Genomic DNA, 17,261 nt, shown 5'->3' with positions numbered 1-17,261 from the left:
GCTACAGTCACCCCCCCAAGTTCTTCTGACACTGCGGGGCTTCCCTCAAAAGGTGGCCCTACGGTACAGGCTAGGCTTCCCTCCTGGTGTTCCCTCATGGAACCCTCTAGGACCTGGGACCTACCTGGGACACTACAATCCTTTCCCACCTCACTCGGTTGGGAACCACCTAGACCACTCCCTTCAGGAGCACCCCCAAATGCCTCTTCAGACTCTCTGGTACTCACCCAGAAGTCTGCCTCCATTGTAAGTTCCCTGGGGTCAGAGAACTCACACTCCACCTGGTGTTGGCGTAGCTCTGGAAAATAAGGACCAGACATATGCTCTCCAGCAATTACATCACTCTGCCCTTCACATGTATTAACCACAGTACCCTTCACCCAACCACCCAGTAACTCAACCTTGGAAAAGCACTCTACTTCACCCTCCTGAGACTGGTGAGACAGTATCTGTCTGTCCCTGACACTCAACCCATACTCTTCTGGGATGTCTCTACACTCTATATCCAGGACGTCCACTAGGGGGGAACCCTTTTCTCTGTCACTCTCTGCTAGAGTCAGTAAAGTGTCCCTCCCCCCAGTAGGAATATGACTCCCTCTGCCAGTTCCCCAATCCTTCTCAGGGACCCTGTGCATAACGGGAACTACCTCATACCCTTGAACCGCCTGGGGTGTGTCAACTCCCTTCTTCAAGTTGGGTACCACATCTCTGGGCTTGTGCCATCCTTCATTAGTACTAGATGCAAGATTTTTGCTGCCACCATCTGAACTGGACTCAGCCCTTCCGGCCTCCAGTTTCAGTTCTTTACAGCTCAGCTCTTGAGCTGCAATCTTTTCTTCTTCCAGGGCTAAGAGTCTTTTTGCCTCAACCTCTGCAAGATACTCCTCTAATTGTTGCTCCTGTCGCCTTTGACTTCGGAGCCATTCATCTATTTCTGGGTCACTGTCCAAATCTGAGTAGTCTTCCTCCTCATGTGAGCAGTCTTCCTCCTCATGTGTGTAGCCCTACTCCTCATCTGAGGGGTACTTAGTCATTTGGTTTCTTGCTGCCTCTCTCTCTGCCCATCTTTCCTCCCCCCAGACTATGTAGGCATGTAGCATCTCCGCTTTAGTAGATCTCCTTGCTACAGGAAGGCCCCATTGTCTGCAAAGCTTCCTTAGGTCAGCCTTAGTGAGGTGGTCAGTACGAACAAAGAATGAGTAGGTAAGCAATCCCATTCTGATAAGATCTTACTAGCAAAAACCAAAATCCAAAGTCCAAAATATCAATAGTATATCCAGGAGGACATCAGAGAACCAAAAGCCAAAAAAAAAGATGAAAAATCAAGTTGACCTTCAACTGTGGGTAGGTAGTGAAATACTTAGCTATTGTATGTCACTGCACAAACACAAGTCCTATCCTCACCCCCTGATCACCAATGTTAGAAATGGGGTTTTTGGTTGGCAGTCAGGTTGCCCTCTGTCCAAGCAAGAACCCTCACTCTAGTCAGGGTAAGTCACACACAATCCAAAATCAGCCTGTGCTCACCCTCCGGTAGCTTGGAACGAGCAGTCAGGCTTAACTTAGAAGGCAATGTGTAAAGCATTTGTGCAATAAATCATACAACACCATAGCATAACACCACAAAAATACACCACACAGTATTTAGAAAAATATATAATATTTATCTGGGTATCTTCAGGTCAAAACGATCAAAGTTGCAATACGAATTTGTAAAGATATCACTGAAAAGTGATAGAAAGTGTCTTAAGTCTTTAGAATATAAACAAAGTCTGTTTCAAGCACAAGTACCTGGTTGGGAGTGGAAAAATCTACTCAGAGGGCCACAAGAGAAGAGGTGCGTGGAAAAAGGGTGTGTGTGCGTCGATTTCTCCGCAGCACACACGGACTTGCGTCGTTATTTTCCACGCGGGGAAGTCGGAGTCGTTTTCCGGTGCGTGGACAGTCTCTTTCTGTGGATCGCAGGGATTACCAGATGTCCCTGGTCTGTGCGTGGATTTTCCTGCTTGTTCTCCGGCTGCGCGTCGGTCTGCGGGGCTGCGCGTCGAAATTACGATCTCACGGCAGGCGTTGCGTCGATTTCTCCTCTAGACTTCGATCTGCGGGGCTGCGCGTTCAAATTACGATGTCACGGCAGGCGTCGCATCGATTTCTCCTCTAGAGGTCAGGCGGCGTTGTCCTTGCGAGGCCGTGCGTCAGATCTTCGATCGTCCCCAGAGCGTCGCGTCGATCAGCGTCGGAGTGCGGCGTTTTTCTCGCCGCGAAACAAGCTGTGCGTCGAAATTTTCGGCGCACGGCGCGTCCAAGTAAAAGAGAGAAGTCTTTTTGGCCCTGAGACTTCAAGGAATAGGAGGCAAGCTCTATCCAAGCCCATGGAGAGCACTTTCACAGCCAGACAAGAGTTCAGCAAGGCAGCAGGGCAACAGCAAGGCAGCAGTCCTTTGTAGAAAGCAGACAGGTGAGTCCTTTGAGCAGCCAGGCAGTTCTTCTTGGCAGGATGTAGTTTCTGGTTCCGGTTTCTTCTCCAGCAAGTGTCTGATGAGGTAGGGCAGAGGTCCTGTTTTTATCCTAAGTTGTGCCTTTGAAGTGGGGGTGACTTCAAAGAGTCTCTAAGAAATGCACCAAGCCCCCTTTCAGCTCAATCCTGTCTGCCAGAGTCCCAGTAGGGGGTGTGGCAGTCCTTTGTGTGAGGGCAGGCCCTCCACCCTCCCAGCCCAGGAAGACCCATTCAAAATGCAGATGTATGCAAGTGAGGCTGAGTACCCTGTGTTTGGGGTGTGTCTGAGTGAATGCACAAGGAGCTGTCAACTAAACCTAGCCAGACGTGGATTGAAGGGCACAACAAGATTTTAGTGCAAAGAAATGTTCACTTTCTAAAAGTGGCATTTCTAGAATAGTAATATTAAATCCGACTTCACCAGTCAGCAGGATTTTATATTACCATTCTGGCCATACTAAATATGACCTTCCTGCTCCTTTCAGATCAGCAGCTGCCACTTCAACAATGTATGAGAGCAGCCCCAATGTTAGCCTATGAAGGGAGCAGGCCTCACAGTAGTGTAAAAACGAATTTAGGAGTTTTACACTACCAGGACATATAACCACACAAGTACATGTCCTGCCTTTTACCCACACAGCACCCTGCTCTAGGGGTTACCTAGGGCACACATTAGGGGTGACTTATGTATAGAAAAAGGGGAGTTCTAGGCTTGGCAAGTACCTTTAAATGCCAAGTCGAAGTGGCAGTGAAACTGCACACACAGGCCTTGCAATGGCAGGCTTGAGACAAGGTTAAGGGGCTACTGAGGTGGGTGGCACAACCAGTGCTGCAGGCCCACTAGTAGCATTTAATCTACCGGCCTTAGGCACATGTAGTGCACTCTACCAGGGACTTACAAGTAAATTAAATAGTCAATCATGGATAAACCAATCAGTAGTACAAGCTACACAGAGAGCATATGCACTTTAGCACTGGTTAGCAGTGGTAAAGTGCCCAGAGGTCAAAAGCCAACAACAACAGGTCAGAAAAAATAGGAGGAAGGAGGCAAAACGTTTGGGGATGTCCCTGTCAAAAAAGCCAGGTCCAACATACTCCTACTTACTTTCTCTCTTAATTTTACTTGTTCTTATTTTGACATAAAGACAGTCAAAGGTCATGTAATGAATAGTAACAAAGTAATGAAAGATGAGCGTGGGCAAGCCCCTTTGTGATTTGGCTCACACCCCTCCAGCCATTACTTTATGCAAGGGTCATTCACATTTCCACAGGAGTATTTTCTCCTTTCTCTCATACTGTTATTTATTAGATGTATTAGTCTGCCTAAAGAATGCTTTTATTGCAATGCTAGTTGGTGAACACTGCAATGGAGGCACACGCTTTAAATTCTTGTAACCAACACCCACCTTTCATCTTGCCTCTTTTCCCTGTCCAACCCCACTGATGTTGCTACTCCAACTCCTACACCAAGATCTACTCCCAGCCCACTTCCATCTATATTCTTACTTCCACCTCTTTGATCACTCGCACTTCAATGTCCTCTCCTTATCTTATTTCTACTCCTGTTCCTAATATTTCCTCTATTTTACCCACATTCCACTTCATTCTTTTACTTCTACTCTATGCCTTCTTATTCAAACTTTTGCACCTACACACAGACCTATTTAGTCCTACTTCATCCTGTTTACTCCTATAGTTGCTTCTACTCTTACTCCCAATTTTACTTCTCCTTTTCTTCACAGGTTTACTTTCATAATGTTGCTTGTTCTGTCTTATCCTCTGCCAAACTCATCTCGCTTTTCACCTCCTTCTGTTTTGTCTAATATTTGTACTTACTAGTTTTGCCTCTCATCCCCTACTCGTAGGCCTGCTCCCAATCTTACTCCTATTCCTCAACTTCTTCTCTCTACTGTACTTCTTCACCTTTACCCCTCGAACCTATACATTTCACCGCAGGTGATTAACTTGTACCTGTTCCTTGTCTGAGCTGATTTACACCACTTCACGTACACAACCACCATAGATAATACAACTTTTTAGGTATGTAACTGAGTCATGTAACTCTCAGGTCCCCCTTTCACCCACAATACACCGACAACAGTTTCATTTTAATTTTCCACTGTTCTAGTTACCCAACAAACTCAATAATGTGCATGCCTCAGGCACACGTCTGTATTCCTACCATGCTACCTCTACTCTAAAAGCTTTCACTTTAAATGCACGAAAGCAATCTCATTAGCCCTTACCAGGCTGTTCAACTTAACTATTGTTGCTATTGCACCTGCACTTTAATTGCCCAACTTAAAGTTGACCTCAACTGCTTTGAATGCGGCAAAGGGAGACACACTTTAGGAAACTAGGGGGACTTGGATCTGGCAGTGAAGAAACCATTTATAGAGAAAGACCAAGCCCACTATGCCTATAAAACCGAGGGATGGCATGGGAAGTGAGAAGTCTTTATTAGTTACTTGTTGTGCTTTCCCCTGCTTTCCACTTTGCTTGGCTTGACCCTTATACTGCACCTTCACTTGAACATGGCCCATTCGGAGTTGGGGTTGAGCTGTTTTGAACGCTGCAATAGGACATACATAGAGCCTTTGATCTAATGCAAGAGATTCATACAGCCCAGCTACTGGGAAAAACTACACCTTTACACCTGTAAAACTGCAAGGTGGCATGGGGATTGAAACTTTTGATTATTATGTGTTGTACCTTACCCCCCATTGCACTTTGCTGTTGCTTGATCCTTCTACTGCACCTGTACTGTAAATGCTCAGTTTTAAGTTGAGCTCGAGATATTGTGAATCTTGCAAAGGTCGAAGTGCTGTTTCAGATGGGGGGTGGAGAGATCCAGCCTTTGGTCGAGTACTGAGAAAGGACATGACCACTACGCCTATAAAAATAATAAACTAAAAGTTAATTAAGGGATCGGGCCAGAACAATAGGAGAGGCCCTTAATTAAATAAATAATTATACTACTAGTGGTGTGTCATCTTCACTAACAGGTTGTCCTTCATCTAAATCAGAAAACTTAGATTACAAATCATGATTTTTCAAGAAATTTCTTCAACACAGGAGTCATTTAATGACTTAAATCCTATAGTAGCTATTCCTTTCTAGCAATAAAGTTCAATAGGTTGAAGGATTTTAAATTGTGACTCAGAGTAGAGTCCCTAAAGGATTTAACAACAAAATAGGGCCTGTACTCAAAACAAAAACATAATTGAGCCATAGGACATAAATTAGTAATTCAAATTAGGACTCTCTGATTTTGTTTTCTGTGAGGCTCTAATTGGTTGTGTTATAGCTGAAAAAGGGGAAAATTATTTTTTAAAGACATCCCAAATGTGTTGCCCCCAAGCAAATTACACAGCACTTTGCCTCTGCATCTGCACAGTATTATAGACACAGGTGCAGAGGCAAAACTGTGTTAGGAGGTGCACTGACTGCATGCCAAAAAGAAGTTGTGGACAGTCATTAAACCCCATGAGGGTGACAATTGAAATAAAGGAAAGGAGGTTTGGCGGACCCTTTAGATAGCCTCCTACAGGCGGGTAGTCATTCAAGACACCTCCCTACACAGGGATCTCTGCCCCTCTTTGATAGGCAGGCTATGTTACCACCTGCAAACTGAAAAACAGACTAGGTGCTTTAAATAGCCGTTCCGGCTTTCAGTAATGCGCCGACCCCAGGGTAGGTGTGAATTTGTGATTGCCTTGTGGGAAGCACATTATCTGTCATAGGGTGCACTAACCAGGTGTGTCCCCATCATGCCCAGTTAAAGGAGCACTGAGCGCATACCGGGGCAGAAAACCATATATATATATAATATTGACTGAGGGCCTCAAGAAGAAAGTACAAAAGTTAGGTTTGTGGAGAGAAAACATAATTTATTAGCAGTGGGTGTGAAGGTCGCGGCCGTTGTATAAGAAAAACAGATATAATGCATCAAAGAAAAATCTTTAACTTCACCACTACACCAGTTGGGCACCATGAAGATGCCCACGGACAAAATCACTCTCATGATAAAAGATGTGCAAATAAAAAGGAAACCAACTGGAAGATTTGCTAAATCGGTAGGGGTTCAACCCAGTAAACTATGCAAGGGATGCACATGGTAGAAACCCAGTAATGGTTACAGGGGATTTTAATAGTAATTTGTGTGGACAAGGTGTAATGGGTGATATATAGCACCCCTATGGTACCATGGCACAAAAGAGGGTCATAGGTATTGGTGCACTAACATCAACTGATGCCTCTTCAGATATGTTCCTTAAAAGGGAGGTTTTCTAAGGCCTACCCAGGTAGAGACTCTCATATTATGCCAGTCGGCAGGAAAGTGATTCTTGATTATTCATGGACCAATGGTTTGTTCTTTTCTGAAGTAAGTGAGTTTGAAATTGGTCCATAACATTTGATAAAGATCATTTACCCTGGGATGATGATTCTCAATATTGAAAATGAACAATCATAGAAAGTTTGAAATTATTAGAAATTTTGGAAATAAAGGTGAACACCAGGATTAGATGGTCATCTACAAATACAGAGCTGTTGAACTCTTTGAACCCCATTCACAAAATTAAATGTAGCAGCTGAGATCCCCTTGCATGTATATTTATGCCCATCCTGGGCGTACATCTACCCTAAAATTGAGAGTACACCACCACTTCACAAGAGGAGTTGTGGACATGTACAACTCAAAATGCAATCATAAAGTAACTTCAGGTGACTTTACAGGTGTGTATTGGGCATAATTAGGCTAAATGTATTCTACTTAGGCCTTTATAAAAGTTATTTTATCACTGGGTGCAGTAGAAACACACCTAGTAATAAATTTACAATATCATAATTCTGGGCCTGGATGACACAAAAACCTGTATTTTCTGGGTTCCACAGTAATGAATTTAGTTGATGCAAAATTGTGTAGTAAGTTTGCATGTGTAATTACTGCACATGCCAAAGTATCCTGAGCCTTCAAAATTATATGATTCCCAGAAAATACTAGTATTTAAGACTGCAATTTGTGTCATAGAACATTAGTGATTAGTTATTTGAAAGCATCCTGCATCCTATAATGAAGGCAATAACTGTCAATCCGTTTCTCATTGCTTTTTAAAGAAAAAAGTTTATTTTTTTGTATTCAGAGACATCCGTTTACCAAAATTGAACAATTGAGTGGCACAATACATGTGCATGCACAATATATGTTTAAAATTAACACATAACCTATTTAGCCACCTTTGAAAGGCATGCATCTTATAATCTTGAACTTGTAGCTCTACAATATATGGGCTTGTCCTAAAATAGAGTATGGTTGAACATGTACATCCATTTGGTTGTTTGGTGACAAGTGCAATTTTCATAATTGCAGAGTGTTTCTTTCAAGAAATGTAATAACGTATTATGGCCCTCATTACAAACCTGGCGGTCAGTGATAAAGTGGCGGTAATACCGCCAACATGCTGGCAGTAATTACCACCAAATTATGACCATGGCGGAAAGTGCTCAGATAGACAGCCACTTTACCACACCGACCGCCAGGGCGGAAACAACAGCCACCATGGCAGTAGCTACCTACAGCCAGGTGGAAGCCAATGTTCCCCCCACCGTATCATGACAGCCCAATCTGCCACCTTTTCTGGGGTGGTACCAACGACATCAAAAGCCTGGCAGAAACAGAACACAGAAGGGAAAAGACTCACCTTGGGAGACACAGGGAACCACCACGCTGCCATGGAGCCCGAGCTGCAAATATTTCTGATGCTCTTCTAGGTCCTGCTCCACCACGAACACCAACGACGGCGAAGACGACCACAGTGAGTACAGCCACCTAGCACTCAGGGGGGGGGGGGAGGAAAACAAGAGTGACACACACATGCACAACACACAGTCCCCCACCCCCAACACCATACACACAATCAGATGCAGTAAGAAAACATATTTACCCCGTAGCCCTCAGGAATAATGCAGGGACAACATGAATAGATAAAAGTGAGTGTAATAATAGAAATACAGTAGAAATACGTACATCCTATCTAAAAGTATATACATATGTACAATTCAAGGGACACTGCCCAGTACTCAAGGTGGATGGGCCACAGGGCAACATCACAAAGTCCAAGGCCCCACTTGTCTCCTGCAACAACACGGAGAGAACACTGCAGGGACATCAGTTCGAAAATTGGCAGGCACCTCAGGGGGATGGGGAATGGGGGGGCACCTCAGCCGGCAGATGGAACAACACCACTGGTCCTGGAGGGGTCAACATGCCCTGTGCTCTGTCCTGGGGAGTGCAAAGCCATAGTCTCTCAAGTGGGTGACATGCCCACATGCTCTGGAGGGGGCAACATGCCCTGTGCTCTGTCCTGGGGAGTGCAAGGCCACAGTCTCTCAAGTGGGTGACATGCCCACATGCTCTGGAGGGGGCAACATGCCCTGTGCAATGTCCTGGGGAGTGCAAGGCCACAGTCTCTCAAGTGGGTGACTTGCCCACTGGTTCTGGAGGGTGCATCGTGCCCTGTGATCTTCATCCTGGGGAGGATGGGGTGAGAGGGTGGCTTCCCCACTGATTCTCGAGGGGGTATCGTGCCCTGTGATGCAGATCTTGGGGAGTGCAAGGTAACAGTCTCTCAACTGGGTGTCATTCCCACAGGATTTGCATGGGGCTGGCCGCACAATAGCCCATGGAGGCAAGACTACAGACCGCCCGCCGGAGGTGACGGCTGTTCAGTGGTGGCAGTGGTGGTGGTGCTGCTGCTGCTGGTGGTGGTTGTGGGGGGAATCTCCAACCTATCCCCTGAAGCCTCAGATGGCTTCCCATTGCTGGTGGTGGTGCTGCTGCTGCTGGTTGTGGGGGGAAGCTCCTGCCCATCCCCTGCATCGGTTCGATGGGCTCCCCTTCCTCATTGTGAGCCCATCCCCAGCTGGGCCTCCGCCATCTTCAGTGCCCAGCATCTCAGGTCCTCCCACCGTTTCCGGCAGTGGGTGCACCGCCTGCCGTAGACCCCCAGGGTCAACACATCCTTGGCGACGATGGCACACCATATACCCTTCTTTTGATGGGCGCTGACCTGCAGAGGAAATGCACACAGGGAAAGGTATTAGTCAGACAGTCCTGCTTGTTACACTCATGGCCCACCATACCCTTTCCCATCCCCATTAGAACAGACCTGGCCCACCACACAAGCTGCATGCTGCCCAGGGGACATCCACCAAGACCCCCTACACGAGGCCCTCACACATAACACTCCATTAATTCATGCCCCATGCATCGTGCTCACAGTGTACTCACCTGTTGGTCTGGAGGCCCTGATAGCAGTCATTACTGGGGTAGGACCCCATCCACCAGTCTCTCCAACTCCGCCGAGGTGAAGGCAGGGGCCCTTTCCCCAATCACACGCGCCATGGTTGGTTCCAGACACAAGTCACAGCAGCAGTGTAGGTCCTCTCCTGTTGAAGGTCAGGTAGCAAGTGAGTGAACAAATAGAAAATGGCGGTGACGTCTGCGGTGGTGCATACCGTCACCTCCGGTGTACATCACCATTGGCCACTGTATCCCATAGGGCCCAATATTATCCAACGAGGCATTGCACAGAGGTTCCCGACCGCCTCCCACAACGCCTCACAATGTCAGCGGAATTACCTCACTTCCACCTGTCCCTCCACACAGGACAGGTGGACACCATTTCGGGGGGGACAGGTCCTGGATTATAACTGCATCACAGTTCACAATTGTACCATACACGACAGATGCCACTTATACATTTCAAATTAACATCATGCATTGCACAACTGTTGTGGCTACAATGTACAGTTTGTGACTGGCTCCTCACTCTTTTGCCCCATAGATTGCTACCACTAAGGATGAATAGGAGATGGAGAAATATACCTGTCTACAGACCCCTGGAAGACTTGCCAACAATGGAGGACAGGCACATTATCCTCACCTACAGACTTGACAGGGCCACGATCACTGAGCTGTGTGCCCAACTGGAGCCTGACCTGATGTCTGCTACCCGTCATCCGACTGGGAACCCCCACTTGTGCCATTCCCATCTGTGCTCCATTTCTTGGCAACTGGATCTTTCCAGGTGACATTGGGCTTGGCAGCAGGAATGTCACAGCCTATGTTCTCAATAGTGCTGATAAGAGTGTTGGATGCTCTGATTAAACACATGTGTAGCTACATTGTTTTCCCCCAGGTGGAGGATTTGGCCACAGTGAAGGCTGACTTTTATACAATTGGACATATCCCCAACATCATTGGGGCAATTGATGGCACACATACTGCATTTGTTCCCCCAGGCAAAATGAACAGGTGTTCAGAAATTGAAAGAGTTTTCACTTAATGAATGTCCAGATAGTGCGCCTGGCGGACCAGTACATCTCCCACGTCAACGCAAAGTATCCTGGGTCTGTGCATGATGCCTTTATCCTGAGGAATAGCAGCATCCCAAATGTGATGGGCCAACTACGGAGGCACAGGATGTGGCTAATAGGTGAGCCCTGATTCCCACCCAGTGGATGTCAGTGTATGGGTATGGTGTGGGCCATAAGGCATAGTGTGTGGCTAAATTTTGTCCCCCAATATTTGCAGGTGACTCTGGTTACCCCAACCTATCATAGCTACTGACCCCTGTGAGGAATCCCAGGACAAGGGCGTTACAATGAGGCACATGGGCAAACAAGAAGGATCATTGAACATACCTTTGGCCTCCTGAAGGCCAGATTTTGGTGCCTCCATCTAACAGGTGGATCCCTATGCTACTCACCTAAGAAGGTCTGCCAGATAATCGTGGCATGCTGCATGTTGCATAACCTTGCCTTGCGATGCCATGTGCCTTTTCTGGAGGAGGAGGAGGCTGGAGATGGCTGTGTGGCAGCAGTGGACCCTGTGGACAGGGGAGATGAGGAGGCAGAGTATGAGGATGAGGGCAACAATATCTGCAGTGATTCAACAATACTCCCAATGACACATAGGTAAGACAGTGTAACTTCACATTTCATTGTCAATTGTTTGTTTCACGTTGTCACTGGCAGGCTGTGATTGCCCACTTCTATGCCCACTCACTGTACCCTTTGGCCACTCTTTTTGCAGATGTTGGTGCCCCACTATCACTCCTCTTGTGTTCACTGCAGCCAACTACAGGTCTATCCTATGTGCACTTCACTGTACAGTTGATTTGCAATGTTTGAACTTTGTTAAACAAATTCATACTTAAATCATTTGACATACTCCATACTTGTATTTTTTCAAAGTGTGGTTATTCAAGTTCTATGAAGAAAAGGGGGAAATGCAATGGGCTGGCGTGATGATGGAGGAAAGTCCAGAGTATTGTTCCAGTCTATTTGTAGCACAGGTGCATTGTCCAAGGGGACATAGGAAGGGGAGCAATGGCAGTTCAAAGTGGACAGGGTGACAGAGTGGCACACCAGGGTGACAGTCAGGAGAGTCTCATTTCCTGGCGGGGGTCTTGGCGATAGTCTCTGAATTCTGCCTGGATCGCAGGGAACATTTGCAGGGTGGTGGGGTGCTGGTGACCTGTTGGCCCTGTGGTGCGGCCTCCTGTTCACTAGCAGCAGCAGAGGTGGAGGGCAGTTCAGTAGGCTAGCTAGTGGCAGGGGCCCGCTGTTGTGAGACTACCTCCCTCATAATTTTGGCCATGTCTGCCAGCACCCCTGCAATGGAGACCAGGGTGGTGTTAATGGCCTGCAAGTCTTCCCTGATCCCCTGGTACTGTCCCTCCTGCAGCCACCAGTTCTCCTGCACGTTGGCCTGGATCTGGCCCAGCGTATCCTGGGAATGTTGGCATGTTCCCAGGATCTAGGTGAGTGCCTCCTGGAGAATCGGTTTCCTGGGCCTGTCCTCCCCCTGGTGCACAGAACTCCTCCCAGTTTCTCTGTTGTCCTGTTCCTCTGTCCCCTGAACCATGTGCCCACTGCCACTGACCCCAGGTCCCTGCTTGTCTTGGGTGTGAGGAGTGCCCTGGGGTCCCTGTAGTGGTGGACACTGCTGATTGACGTGTCCTGAGGACAGAGGCATGGGTATGCAGGGTGGGTGCTGTAGTGATGTTTCCTGTGGGGGGGCTCTGTGAGGGTGTGTGACTGTGGCTGGGTAACCGACTGTCCAGAGGTCCCTGATGGGTCAGGTTGGTCATCCAGATCCAGGCAACCAGAGTCACTGTAGGCCTCTTTTGTGGGGGGACTGGATAGTGCTGGCACCTCTTCTCCGGTGGCACTGGCTGGGATACCTGTGGGGATGTAAATGCAGTGTTATTGTTTCTGTGTGGGACCTATTGTGCATGGGTGGCTTGCCCTCTTTGGTTGTATTTGCCCTGGCAGCTTTCAATTGTGTACGTTGGTGTATGGTGGGATGATTCGTTCTCTCTAGTGTGCATGCTTTAGTGATAGGTGTCCATGCAGGGTTGTGAGTGGTGTCAATGCATTGGTATTGCATGCAGGGCTTGGCATTGGGATGAGTGAGATGTGATGGTGGGGTTTGTGGGAGGTGGTGGAGTGATGGGAGTGAGGGTGAGGGTGGGGGTATGTGATGGCATGCAGGTAAGGGGGTGAAAGCAGTATAGAATTGAGTCCAGTCCTCCTCCTACTCCTGCCAGGCCCTCAGGATGCATGATTGCCAAGACTTGCACCTCCCATGTTGTTAGTTGTGGGAGAGGAGGTGGGGGTCCACCACCAGTCCTCTGTACAGCGACTTGGTGTCTTGCTGCAATGGAACGCACCTTCCACCATAGGTCGTTCCACCTCTTCATGATATCATCCCTTGTTCTGGGGTGATGTCCCACGGCGTTGACCCTGTCCACAATTCTCCGCTATAGCTCCATCTTCCTAGCAATGGGTATCTGCTGCACCTGTGCTCCAAACAGCTGTGGCTCTACCCCGATTATTTCCTCCACCATGACCCTTATCTCCTCGTCAGAGAATCTGGGGTGTCGTTGTGGTGCTATGGGTGTTGTGTGAGGAGTGTGGGTGAGGGTGTGTAGGGTGATGTTTTGGGATGTGTGTTGTGAGGTGCGTGGGTGGTGTATTGGTGATGGAGGTGTGTGGCTCTGGTCTTGTCTGTGGTCGTGGTGTCTGTCTTGTGCCAATGATTTGTAATGGTAAAGGGTTGTGGGTAGTGTGGGTGGGTGTTTTATAGTGGTGTGGGTGTGTGGATGTGGTGTGTGTAGGAATGTCAGGTGTGTGTAGTTTGAATAGTCCAATGTGGTGTTGTGTTGTTTGAGTGTGTGTATTTTTAGCGTGGGGGTATGCACCGCCAATGGTTTAACACCATTGACTGTCTGCCACAGTGATTTGTGAGTCATAATGTGGTGGGCGTAGTTCTGTTGGCGTAACGGTGTGGGTTTTGATTTTGCCAGTTTATCACTGACTTTTGGTGTGGCGGACTTGTGTCTGAGGCTTACTAGTGACGGATTGGTGTGTGTGTGTTATAATATGGTGAACTGATATCCACTGCGGCAGAGGTATGTTGGCTGCAGTCAGTGTGGCGGTAAGTGGGATTTACCGCCAATGTCATAATGAGGGCCTATATGTCTTTAAATTATGTTTACAGGCCTTCCTATGCGTTAATGTAAGCGATGTAATTGCTTACACAATATGTGTAAAATTATAGTATACAACGTTAAAAAGCATCATGTGAGATTGTATAGTATTAACTTTTACAATTTATAGATCTATTATTATGCATCAAAACTTTGTCAATAATAGTATTGGGACCACTTGTGTCCGAGTTATATTACTACGACAAATAAAGACATGTGGCTTCCCACTAAACCCATAGGGTTTTATGTCTGTCATGAATGTAACATCTGTATGTTGGGCTTGAATAAAACAAAAGGCTTTTGTTATAATACAACAAGAAAATATACAATTAGACATTTCATTAATTGCAAGACAAAATATGTTGTCTATATTTTGGGTTGCACAGGTAACAAAATCTACGTGGGGAGTACTGTAAGGTCTTTGAAATTACGAGTACAGGAACATGTATGTGCTATAAGGAACAAAGATATCAGGTATTCTTTAACACTCCACATGATGTTACATGAAGAATAAGATAGCAATCTAAATATAGTGCTTAAATTAGACTTGAACAAAGAGTTTAAATCATGGCGACTTTGTATATGTTTTACTAATGTATTGAAAATATTTGGGTATTAGGTGACTCGAGTGTGGGATATTACTGACTGTCAAAAAGAGTGAGGAGGATGTGGCATTTGGTAATGAATATGCAAAATGAAATTCTGAGATTTTGACATCCTCTCCTATGGGTTGAACCTTGATGGATGACATTGATGGCTAAAATAATAGAATATACTCTACTAGGGGTAAAAATGATCAATGTGAACGTTGTAAAATATGTGAAGTGGTGTTGTTTTCTCTTTATACCAGATGTATAACGGGAGATATTAAGGGCACAAGAGAAATACAGGATATGACAAACCAGTCTGAAATTGATTAGGTATGTTTAAGATGATATATTCAAAGTAATTGGTTATGAATGTTTGTGTATGTACAGGTAGTGGTATTTATACAGAAAAACTTCAATTTTGGCTTTTAGATAATTTGTTGTGATTTAAACACTTGGGGATACATCATGTTGTAATAATTTAGTGTGATAATATAGAAAACGCTAAATAAAATGTAGATAATAGAGTAGAGAGCGACATATATTATTTTACATATTTCACCTTGTATATACATGTGGTAAATAATTATTTGGTTATGTTGTATATGTGTGTTTATGTTATTTCGCAACACTAGTAATCATTCTGGAAAACGAATTCCCTTGCTATTCTTTTCGGGTTGAGCTTTATTTGTTTGCTTGTATAAATATATGTAGTATTCTGTATTTCTGTTTGTCTGTATGTACAATTTTTTAATTTTTTTTAATATATATGTAGTTGGTATTTGTCTTTTGTTGTTTGGGTATTCAATGTGAACTATATGTGTTATGTTACAGCCCTGAAGAACTCCTATGTTGGAGGACGAAACACGTTTGCTGTTGCTGTAATAGTTTTATATATTGCTGGAAAAGAGAAAGAGAATAAAGAGAAGATTTTTTACAACCTCACATTAAAGGATTGGACTTTTAAAACAAAAATGTATTTTTGAAGGTTGGTGCACTACCATTACTCTTAACAAACTGTCAATAATACTATAAAGTGTACTAAAATGTACTAACATTTTAAGTTTAGGGATACTAAGAATATTAAAAATTTACTTTTGTGGGAAGTTGGAGAGATGGAGGAAGAGCAATATGCACTTTCAACTAGCAGCACTCTAACTGCCATACTTTCTACCAGAAAGAAGACTTCAATTATAGCCACAATCACCACCAATGTGACTACCCCTGACACAACCTCTACCACAAGCAGTGGAGCTAAAGAAACTTCAAGTACTCTAGTAGATGGTCCTTCCTCTCAAACAAGTGTCTTTATTAGATATAGAGCAGAAATCACAATTTGAAATAGGTTCCTCCATGGACACAAGGCAATTAGCACCTGAGGTTCAAAATGTTCTATTATTTTTTGAAGGCTCTACAGAGCATGAGGAATGGGACAGATGAGAGGACATAGAACAACAAAAAACACTAGCTGTTTCTTTCAGACCTAAGCCACCAAACAGTGCTACAGCTGCTTCTAAGCAATCTGGAGCTCACACACAAACGTTGGCAAACATTTGTCAGAGACTGCAGCAATGAAGGCATCAGATACTGCCCTTGTGAATTAAACAAGGGAAGTGTCTAACACATTAAATGTAATTAGAGATGTTAAAGTCAGATATTATATCATAGTTCTGAAAATGCAGCTTTTAGAAAGTTGCCATTTTCTTGTCCCAACCATTTGGAGCCTGCAACTGTGTCCTGGATCACTTGACTGGAAATAGCTTGGCAGTTGTTCTTTGTGTATTCCTCCCACATAATGAGACAAAGGGAGATTAAATGTTGGCAGGATGGGCCATCCTGCTAGGATGGGTGGGCAGAGCTGCTCCCTACCCCACTTACATTTCAAATGGCTGCTTTCAGCACACTCACAGAGAAACTTGACTCTAGTTTTTTATCACTGTAGACTACTTTGAGCCTTGGCAGGTGAAGGTAAGAATCTTCCAGAACTAGATGTGGAGGCAGCTAGGATGTCACTCCCATTTCAAAGGCTGTCGCAGGGTATAAATATTGAACCGTTAGAACTACCTCTTCAGTAAACTCCTAGACCTGTGGAAGATTCTTACGACTGCCCTCTGCCAGAAGGATTGCCCTGCTGCCCTGCTGCTGAAAGGACTGCCTTGCTGCCCTTCTGACTGAAGGAGGACAGGACATAATCCTTGAAACCAGGAACACCAGAGTGACTCCAAAGTCTACTTGGCTGGCCTCCTCTGTGAGATACAGGGACATAAGAAGCTCCAGGGACCTTTATTGCTGTACCTGGCCTCTACTCTACCTGAAGTGAGCCTATAACCTCCAAAGTGGTGTCCCCCATGTCCTGGATTCTTGGTAGTGGTTTTAGAGGTACTGCTCCTGCCGACCTTTAAAACTTGGGACTTAGAAGAAAATCCAGCAACAACTGCCAGAATAACTGACAGAAGACTAGGACCTGTCTGCCAGCTGATCCGCACCAAGGTGTATTGCTGTCCAGCCTGACCACGGTACCTCTCGCTATATTCTTCACCGCAGCAGCAAATCTGGTTCAGTGGGACCACTCACCAAAGTTATCCTGCCTTGTAGAGCCCTTGTTGGCTATAACCTGCA

At 45.6% G+C, this 17,261-nt stretch overlaps 1 long non-coding RNA gene across 1 annotated transcript in view; it reads left to right on the top strand.

Moving 5' to 3' along the window:
- Window positions 1–15,624, top strand: part of LOC138249208 (uncharacterized) — a 110,560-nt gene extending 94,936 nt beyond the window's left edge. Inside the window, exon 3 of the long non-coding RNA XR_011194785.1 lies at window positions 15,477–15,624. This is a non-coding gene — a long non-coding RNA (uncharacterized lncRNA). The remainder of the gene's footprint in view (window positions 1–15,476) is intronic.
- The last annotated feature ends 1,637 nt before the right edge of the window (window positions 15,625–17,261 follow it).

The sequence above is a fragment of the Pleurodeles waltl genome, chromosome 8 (genome assembly GCF_031143425.1).
Source record: "Pleurodeles waltl isolate 20211129_DDA chromosome 8, aPleWal1.hap1.20221129, whole genome shotgun sequence".
NCBI lineage: Eukaryota > Metazoa > Chordata > Amphibia > Caudata > Salamandridae > Pleurodeles > Pleurodeles waltl.
The sequence above is the reverse complement of the archived record's forward strand: the minus strand, read 5'-3'. Positions and strand labels throughout refer to the sequence as shown.